We start from the raw sequence: 9,602 nt of genomic DNA, 5'->3' as shown, positions 1-9,602 counted from the left end.
TTTCTCTTTCAGAAACACTACAAATGCTCAAGGGAATTATGACCTAACTTTGGTATGGGCCACTGGAAAATGATTTTGACCAGATCTCAGTTTACGAAGGATGCAGATCTCTCTACACCTCCATAGAGGGAGAAGCTGTGCCATTGATATACAGCATGGCGTCTTGTAGGATATTCGTTTTAGGGTGCCCAGGTTTATTGGCTACAATGTATCCCCAGTCACTGATCAGGTCCTGGAAAACAAAAAGAACCCTCATTTATTTTCTTTCAAATGTCGTTAATGTACAGGTTCCGGATTAAGCACACTTCTGGAAAACTTAACGCCGCACCAAATTACACCCATCAAGATATCGCAGATTAAAGACCACCGAGCATCAATCACAGCTGCATACTCACATGACCCTAAATTTCAAGCTATAACTTGGAATAGAATCGTGGCAGCCATGGCAACTGATGAAAAATGCCAAATTTAAGCGATATATATATATATATATATATATATATATATATATATATATATATATATATATATATATAAGACAGGTCCCAACACAAACTGCCACCAAAAGTCCAGCAATTCTGGGTGATGGCAGACCTAGTATATTTTATGGAAGGGATACCCATAAAAGGGGATAACATTCTGATACCAAAGCAGCTAAGAGCTGAAGTACTAAAGGCACTGCACTCTGCCTATCAAGGGTTAATAAGATAGTTCCTAATGCTAGACAACGATTATTTTGCCCCAGTCTAGTCACTAGTATCCGACAAACAAGTGAACATTGTCAAAAAGGCAATTTGATTGCCCTGTCCCAACAGAGCGAACAACTAATGCCACCCTCTAACCCAGAATTCCCATTCTAAAAGACAGTCACGACCCTACTGGATATGCATGGAAAGAGTTACATGGTATATGCGAACTGCTACCATCAGGGAAGGCTGCAGCATTATGCGATGCATTGAGGAGTTGGTTGTGCCCATATGGTGCACTGGAAGAGATATCATCCGATGGAAGGCCACTATTCGACTCATTGGAGCATAAATCGTTCATGGGAGACTGGGATGTATATTATCTGCACGTTATCTTCAAAGTAATGGCCGAGCCAAACTATCAGTAAAAACAATGGAAAGAATGCTCATGGACTGCATTGACAAATATGGACATCTACGTCACTGTAATAAAGTTTTGCCAGGAGAGAAAATTGGTGGCATAAGCGAAGGAGTGCTACACTCTCTGTCAGAAATGTTTTCTTGAGAGTAAGCCTCACGGACAAATGCGGCTGGAGATGTCGCAGTGCAACATGTCGCCGTTAGACCTCGATTTGAATTGGGACCTTATTCAAAAATTCGCGACTGACAATCGCCTGTATTATCAAAATAATCTACCTATTGGCGTTTGAGATGGCGTCGACAAAGAATCTCCAGCATGAATGTGAGTTGCAATCACGCCACACAATTGTGGACTGGAAGAATTGCCTGCGACATATATGCCGGGACTACTTTCTCAGGAATCCCCGGCAAATAGGTGGCGCACGCCATACGGTCGGAATCGACGAGTCTGTCTTCAACCGTCGGAAACACAGCATCGGCAGACGTCTACTACTGGTCTCGGTCTTCAGGAGATACGACCCCGCCGAAAAGGAGGGTCTTACAGCAAAATGGGAGGAGAGGGTTATCACTATTTAACGGTTAACCACAGCCTTGGTTTTGTAGATCCCGTAACACAAGCAACGACAAATCATGTGGAGCAGATATGGAAGGAAGCAAAGCAGCGCAATAAACAAGGAACCAACGGAGAGCTTTTGGACACACATCTGTTGAGTTTATGTGGAGACAAATGTTTGGTAGGCAGCCGTTTGACTCCATATTAACCCATATCGCCGAAAGCTATCCGGTTGGTAAGGAGCTTCCTGTCGCATTTGCTTTCTCGTCTCCGTTCACTTTCTCTGATGACCTCCAAATTCCTGCGCAAAATACATCGTCCTGAGAAACTATGTTCTTGACAAAAAAATAAAGAAAGAGAATATCGCAAGGATTCTGTTTAAATACTTAAAAATATCACCTAATACTTAATGAAACAATATAACTTTATTATCCTACAAATATCAGTTTTGTTGGTTATTTTATGTAAATACTTGAACAAAAAAAAATCACTAAGACCACATTTCAACCTCTACCGAGTTGATCTTAAATAATGTATACTCAATCCATTATATTATCCTTTTCAGTCCCCACCCCTTAATTCCGGCTTCCATCTTATCTCGCAATTACTTATAACGTTACCAACTAACTTCGGAAGACCCCCCCATCCGCTTTTCTGTTATATCGTAAGTTTCTTAAAACGTGACTAGCTAAAGTTCAGAATAAAATCACACTTTTCTTTTAATGGTTAATGTAAAAAAAAAATCTTCTGAACGCTGTTAAAACTTAAATTCTTCACTACAGTTTGCATTTTGGAGACAGAAGTGTTTTTGTTGAGATAAGTGATTGCAATATTAATTCGTACTTTTTTATTTTTAGATTCAAATATTAATAACTCCATTTTATTTCAGTATTTAATTTATGTATTTATGTTTTATTAAATGCTAGCTTTTTTTCTCGTCCATAAATGTTTATTTATCTACCGAGTTTAATTGTAAAAATAGATTACGAAATTGTACTCATTTTTAGTTCGTGAGAGGGGAATCTATCACCATACTTTCTCTTAAACACGTTTGTTGGACTTTTATTAAGTAGAATACTTAATGATTTATTTTAATGGAGAGTAGAAAACGCATTGTGGATGCGTTATCGGCAGCTCCTGTTACTCTCGCTTCTTTTATTTGTCCCTCAGTCCTCATTTTTTAATGAGTGATTTTTCTGACAAAGGGAGAAGGAATAGCTGTTTTCTAGGTTGGCAGTATTTTGCGCGAACAATGCCAGAGATGGCGGAAATTTTCTGTTTTTATGTCTTTCCTTGTAGCCATGTCACTAGTAAGGGTACTGGAGGTAAACGTTTTGTCGGGGCTGACGTTATCCGCCTGATAGTCAGGGACCCGAACATTGGATTAACCACTAAGGAGGCTGTCCTATCAGCAGGTGCAAAGTACTGGGGCTGCTATATTGCCATTTGTTGAATGGATTCTGGACCATGCAGTAGCTTCTGGTGGGGCCTCTCGATGCCATACTAGTGGGTAATGGTTACGGCTTTACCTTGTCATTAGCTACAAATAAAAAAAAAATTCTTCGTTTCTTTTTCTCTCTTAGTTTCCCCTCTCTGTCCTGCTCTAAGTAAATCTGACGACCTAGTCCACAAATTCCAAAATTTCATCATGACAAGTTTCAAGAAAAAAAACACGATTAAACTTCAACGTAGACCCCGACTACCATGTCTCCTCCAACATCAGATCTACGTTCTAACCTTCCAGAGGTTGAAACCCAATTACAGGAGACTAAACCAGACCTTTTATTTTTAAGTGAAACTGGCATTGGACAGGCTATTTCCCTAGAAGAGTTCGCAAGTAAAGGATACTCTAACTTAACTTCTAAATCTGCCCCCCAAGATCGCCATGGGCATGGAATATGTGCCTATATAAAAGATAGCTTTTCATGTGGTAGGGACATCTCCAGGGAAGATCCTAACTAACCCTATATGTGCTTCCGAGCTGCTTTAGCTCACACTACTGCATTTATATTAACTCTCTATCGCCCCCACAACAGTGGAGTTACGATCTTTCAAAGCATAAAATTGACCAAGTCCTATCTGCTTATCTTTCAGCTAACATTCACGTATGTGGAGACTTCAATGTTCACAATGTCGAATGGTTAACCCACTCAAACAAGACCGATGATATGGGGAGGTTCTGTCATGATTTCTCCATTGCCTACGACCTCACTCAGATTGTTCAGGAACCAACCCGTGTGCCCGATAATGACGGCCAGTATGCGAGCCTACTAGATCTGTTTCTCACAACTTGCCCTGAACTATGTTCAGTTTCTGTTCTGTCGCCTCTTGAATCTTCCGACCACTCTGTTGTATCAATTAAGATAAAAGTGAAATGTAATATGTCCCCAGACGTACCTCTCCATCGTACAGTATATCGATACACTAAGGCTGACTGGGATAGCTTCCGTACATTTATATCTGATCTACCTCTGCATTCCATGTTTAAAAAGGATGTGTCCTCTATAGTATTAGACCTGACGGAATGGTTAATTGTAGGTATTGACCGTTTCATACCCTCTAAAAAGTTTCAGCAAAAACCTAACAGCCAGCCATGGTTCTCTCCAAAATATGCTGCTGCCATTGCGCACAGAAATCACTTTTTCAACTGCTTCCAACGTAATAGATGTATGGAAACTAAAGCCGCTTTCAGGACTGCCAGCAACCATTGTAATAAATTAATAAAGAACGCAAGAGAGTTGTATGCTCAATCTATTAAGTCCAAAGTAGTTGAGCAGCGGCTTGCTTCCCACCAGTTTTGGCAAATAGCAAACAGAATCCTGAACAGAAGCGTGTGCTCCATCCCAACTATTATCAATGGACCTGAGGTAATCTCGTCAGCATCAGACAAAGCCAAACTCTTTGTCAATAACTTTGCAGCTAATTCTACCCTTTGCGACCAAGGCCGCCAACCCCCAACATTTCCTCCTGTATCAGAAAACACGCTATGTGATATACGTATATCTGTACGTGATGTTGCCAAGCTAATCAAAAACCTTGATTCCAGTAAAGCAACTGTCCCTGACGGTATTCCAATTATAGTACTCAAAAAACTTCAACTTGAACTAGCGCCCATACTTACAAAACTGTTTAAACGTTGTCTTAAGGAGAATAGTTTCCCATCTCCCTGGAAAATTTCATCAGTATGCCCTGTATTTAAGAATTCAGGTGATCGCTCATCCCCATCTCAGTACAGGCCAATAAGTCTCCTGTGCATCATGAGTAAGTTGCTGGAGTCTGTGTTAAATACAGAAGTAATCAACCATCTCAACAAAAATAACCTTCTTAGTGACACTCAATGTGGTTTCCGTTCTGTTAGATCTGCAGCAGATGTGCTTACAGTTATATCCCATGGGATTAGCAAATTTCTCGACGGAGGCAACCTTTCTAGGGCAATTGCTCTTGACATAGCTAAGGCCTTTGATAGGGTATGGCATAAAGGTTTACTTCGTAGGATCTCTAGCTATGGTATAGCTGGAAATGTCTTCTCAATTATTAAATCATTTCTTTCTGATAGGTTCATAAGAGTAGTAGTTGAGGGGCAAAAATCAGAAGCTCACAGTATTAATGCCGGTGTCCCTCAGGGGTCCATCCTGGGCCCAACTATTTTCCTTATCTATATTAATGATCTTCCAAATCACATCCTTACATCATTTGTAGACATGTATGCTTACGACACTACCATTTATGGTAGCACATCTAAGACAGTAAACGACCAAGTTCTCTCCAATTCTCTCTCCTCTGATATTGAGCACGTAGTAAAATGGGGAAAGGAGTGGCTGGTTACTATTAATGCATCTAAAACCAAGCTTCTCTCTTTACATCATCAACATTCTGATCCACATCTGGCATCAATTGAAATGAATGGCTCTTGTTTTCAGGAGGCCTCAAGTTTTGACAAGCTTCTGGGCCTGACCATTACTCCTGATCTTAAATGGAACACGTACATCAAATCTGTTGCCAAGCCCGTTGGAAAAATGGTGGGATCTTTCTATCGATCCGGTAAATATATTTCACTGCTGATTCTATTCTCTATCTATATAAGAGCCAGGTACATCCAAGGATGGAATACTGTTGCCACATCTGGGCAGGAGTTCAAAATAGACTTCGTAGCCTCGTAGGAGATGTCCTTTTCTCTTCCTTGCAACCTCTATCTCACGGCAATCTATGGTCCCCCCCTTGCCAAACTTTCACAAGAAACAATCGTCTAGCTGTAAACACTATCAATAATTCCCCCCCCACTCCTTATATGTGCCTAAACCTAAACGTAGATTCCATGAACAAAGCTTCTTTCTTAGAACTGCACGCCTGTGGAATTGTCTTCCGTTTTCCTGCTTTCCGGCTGACTACAATATGGTTGTGTTCAAGTCTAACGTAAATAAGTTCTTGATGAGCCGTTCCATATAAGTTATCAAATTTACCACATTTTCATTACTAATGATTACTATATTTTCCAATTTCTACTGTACACTCTTTAACCCTTATCCTTGAGTGGCCCCTTGACCTTGATAATGTGGTGATGCCTATGTAAAAAAAACGAAAACAATTGCTACCTATTATTTCTTTACAAAAATGTGCTATATGTATTTATTTGGAAACAGAAAACAAGTGCATACAATAATAATAATAATAATAATAATAATAATAATAATAATAATAATAATAATAATAACATAAATGAACGGTAGGTTTTATCCTTTTTATTTATTTTTTGATGCGTCTTCGTTTATAATTTCATTTTACAGTTAATTTTTAGCGTTGTTTTTATTTTATCGGCAAGGTTCGGTTTGATCCGGCTGTTGACGTTATGCGCCGGACAATGATGAGTTACGTATGGTTCGTTAAATGCACAAGTAACATCATTTTTACAGACATTTTATGCACTTTATTTAAATATACTTTATTTAAATATACTTTATTTAAATATACTTTATTTAAACCCACGCAATCTATTACGATCGTCACCGAATTAAATATTTCGGCAATATCATCTGCTAGATTCTCAACATTGCGTACAGGTTAACTTTTTTTATGGATGGGGGTTGACAGGTTTGTACGCGCGATAAACAAATCTACTTCTCTCCTAGCGACACTGCCACTCTAACTTTTTTTTGGCATCTGCGAGTTGGTATGCTGACAAAGCTTATCACAAATTTGGGCGTATTATCACCCCCCCAAGGGGTTGTCTACTCCGAAAGCTGTTCTTTACATGGAGATGTTGGGTGTGTCTATTGCGAAAGCCATAATTTACATGGGAGTTTGGGATCTCTATTCCAAACGCTTTTAACATGACAATACTCACAGAAGTGAAGTGAAAAGGTCGTCATTGTTTTGTTTTACACGTTAAAAAAAGACGACAAAAAACTGGAATTTAATTTAATAGTATTGGTGGAAAAGTTGAAAAAAAGAAGAAGACTTGGACAACAAACAGAAACAACTAGGACGTCTTCCACTGAATTCGCTCCATATAAACAGTCCATACACAGTGAGAATCCTTAACCTCTAAAACTTGTTTTTACTTTCCATGATTGATTTAATGGACAATTTTTCGTCATTTTTATAGTTCATACTGATTTACGCATTCCCTTAATTCTTTCTTTTTTTTTTTTTAAATTTAAACAGTACCTACACGTTTTCGCCCCAAACCAGCACTAATCGCAAGTGAACGTCATATTCTTTCATTTCGGCCAAATGATCGGTACCAAACTGAAATTGATAGAATATTTGTTCCTTATGCACTTTCGATGCCGCGTTATATTTAAATAGTTTTTTTTTTCTCAAGTTAAATTCAAGTTTCACGATATAATTTTTTATTATTATTAAATTGTTAGGTTGAAGCACAAAACAGTTACAAATCATCCTCTCCTCCCCATCCATGTTAACAATGGCTTTCAAAATAATACGTTATAATTTCAGCACGGTACCAAAAGTGCATAAGTACCAAATATTTATAAATCGCTGTCTAATGCACATTGTTAAAATTGTACAAAAAAAGAATTTTGACGAAGAGCCTCTTTGCCCATCTGCATGAAATATATCTAACATTACGCATCATTACGACTAGAAGCTGCTTCCAAATTCACAATGATCAGTTAATTAGTTTATGAGTGAATCCTATGCATAGGCATACACAAAAATATGCACGTACTTTAATATAAATTCGGGCACCTTGGTCCTGGATATGCCTTAAACTATATTCGATGGTGAGGCCCCAGCTTGCGGGCTTTGAGGAGTGTGGAGCCACCCTTTACTTGCCATTGCTCCCAGATCAACTCTGACCCGGTGTGGTAGTACCTGTTAGGGTCACAACTATGGGTTAAATAGAAACCGACTTGAAAACAACAAATATATTCTATTAAAAAAATTTTCTTCAAAATCTTTGGAGTCGGCATTAAATAACCTGAAAAGGGTTGGTATGCCGTAAAACAAAAACAACCAACCAACCAAATTCGGGCACCTATTAGATGGTGACAGTTACAAAAAATAATGTGGTCATCTTACTCACCGGTTTGCCGAAAATATATATTCGAAAATTCTTAATTTTCTCATTAATTTAGGAGTTTATGGTGTGTATGTAAACACTTCGACTAGTTACATGAATTTCGATGCTGTTACGTCATAACATTATGGCTTAGCAGATATAAATAGCTAAATGACAAAATATGCCTCATTTCAGGATAACTAGTTTATTCTCGGATAACTTGATAAAAGATTAAGGTCTTTACCTCGCTTTCTCTTATATACACAGTGGCGTCAACATGAAAGTCCGCACTTGTCATTTTTTCTAAAAGCGCAAATTTAAACTAAATTGAATGTAACTGTTTAAACAACTTATACCTCATTTGATTTGACTTTTATTCAACTACAATTTTACCTGTTCATATTTGAGTTTTAATTGAAGTATCCTAGTGTTCACGTCAATTGGAAAAATAACTTCAAATCGAGAAAGCAAAAAGAAACTCCACACCGGAAATAAGCTTAAAACCAATTTAAAATATTCACCAACAGACAACAAAGCATCTCTGATCGTAATTGTTGTTCCAGCTTATAAAACGTAAAATTAGGTCCATATGCTTCAACTTTCTCTTGGTAATCGTCAGAAACTCATTAATCTCCACCGGTTTATCCATCAAGAAATCGGCTGCAGATTGAAATATGATGAGAAAACGGCAGGAATGACTGTGTTATCATATAAGACATCTTTCTTACCGTTTTTTTTTTTTTGCTTCTTGAACAGTAGCAAAACAAGACAATCATAACAAAGGCCTATCTTTAAAATTCAATCCAAATTTTATTGATACTCGGTTGCAAAAACTATCGTTGCCTCTGTAAACAGAACTGTTGACAACCTGGTAAGTCTTTGATGTTTCAACAGGAACTGGAAGCAGATTCATTCTGTCCTCGAAGAAAATAGTTTGCAACCGTAGAAGGGGTAAATAAGATGCCTTATGTAAAGGATCCAATATTCGCACTGGCAGCCTAGTGAAGAAGTTGATCAAAATGTTAGTGCGATAATTATACCAATGAAAGTCTCTTAACGGACTTAATGAATTTATTCCGTGTAGCTTAGTGAAAAGTTATTCAGGGCTAGGAAGTGGGTAAATTGTAGTCTTTTAGTACGTAGTTCACACCCGTCCTGATGTCAGCGCAAACGGGGGGTTATTTTGAATTTTATTATTTTTTTTTTAAACATTGACTGTAGGGGCTGCCCATTGACTGAATTAAACTTTTGATAGGATGCCGGATTTCTCAAGCTCCGCGTAAATTTTCTAAACGGTTCATTTTATTTATTTTTTATTTTTTTTAGTACTGGTTGCGTATTATTTTGGAGTTTGAATCTAACTCATATTTTTGTGCATTTTCCAGACAGATTGAAAATAAAATCTGTAAAATTAATTAAATTA

Source organism: Euprymna scolopes, chromosome 23, assembly GCF_053919585.1.
Source record: "Euprymna scolopes isolate OS-2025 chromosome 23, ASM5391958v1, whole genome shotgun sequence".
Taxonomy (NCBI): domain Eukaryota; kingdom Metazoa; phylum Mollusca; class Cephalopoda; order Sepiida; family Sepiolidae; genus Euprymna; species Euprymna scolopes.
This window is presented reverse-complemented; position numbering follows the sequence as displayed.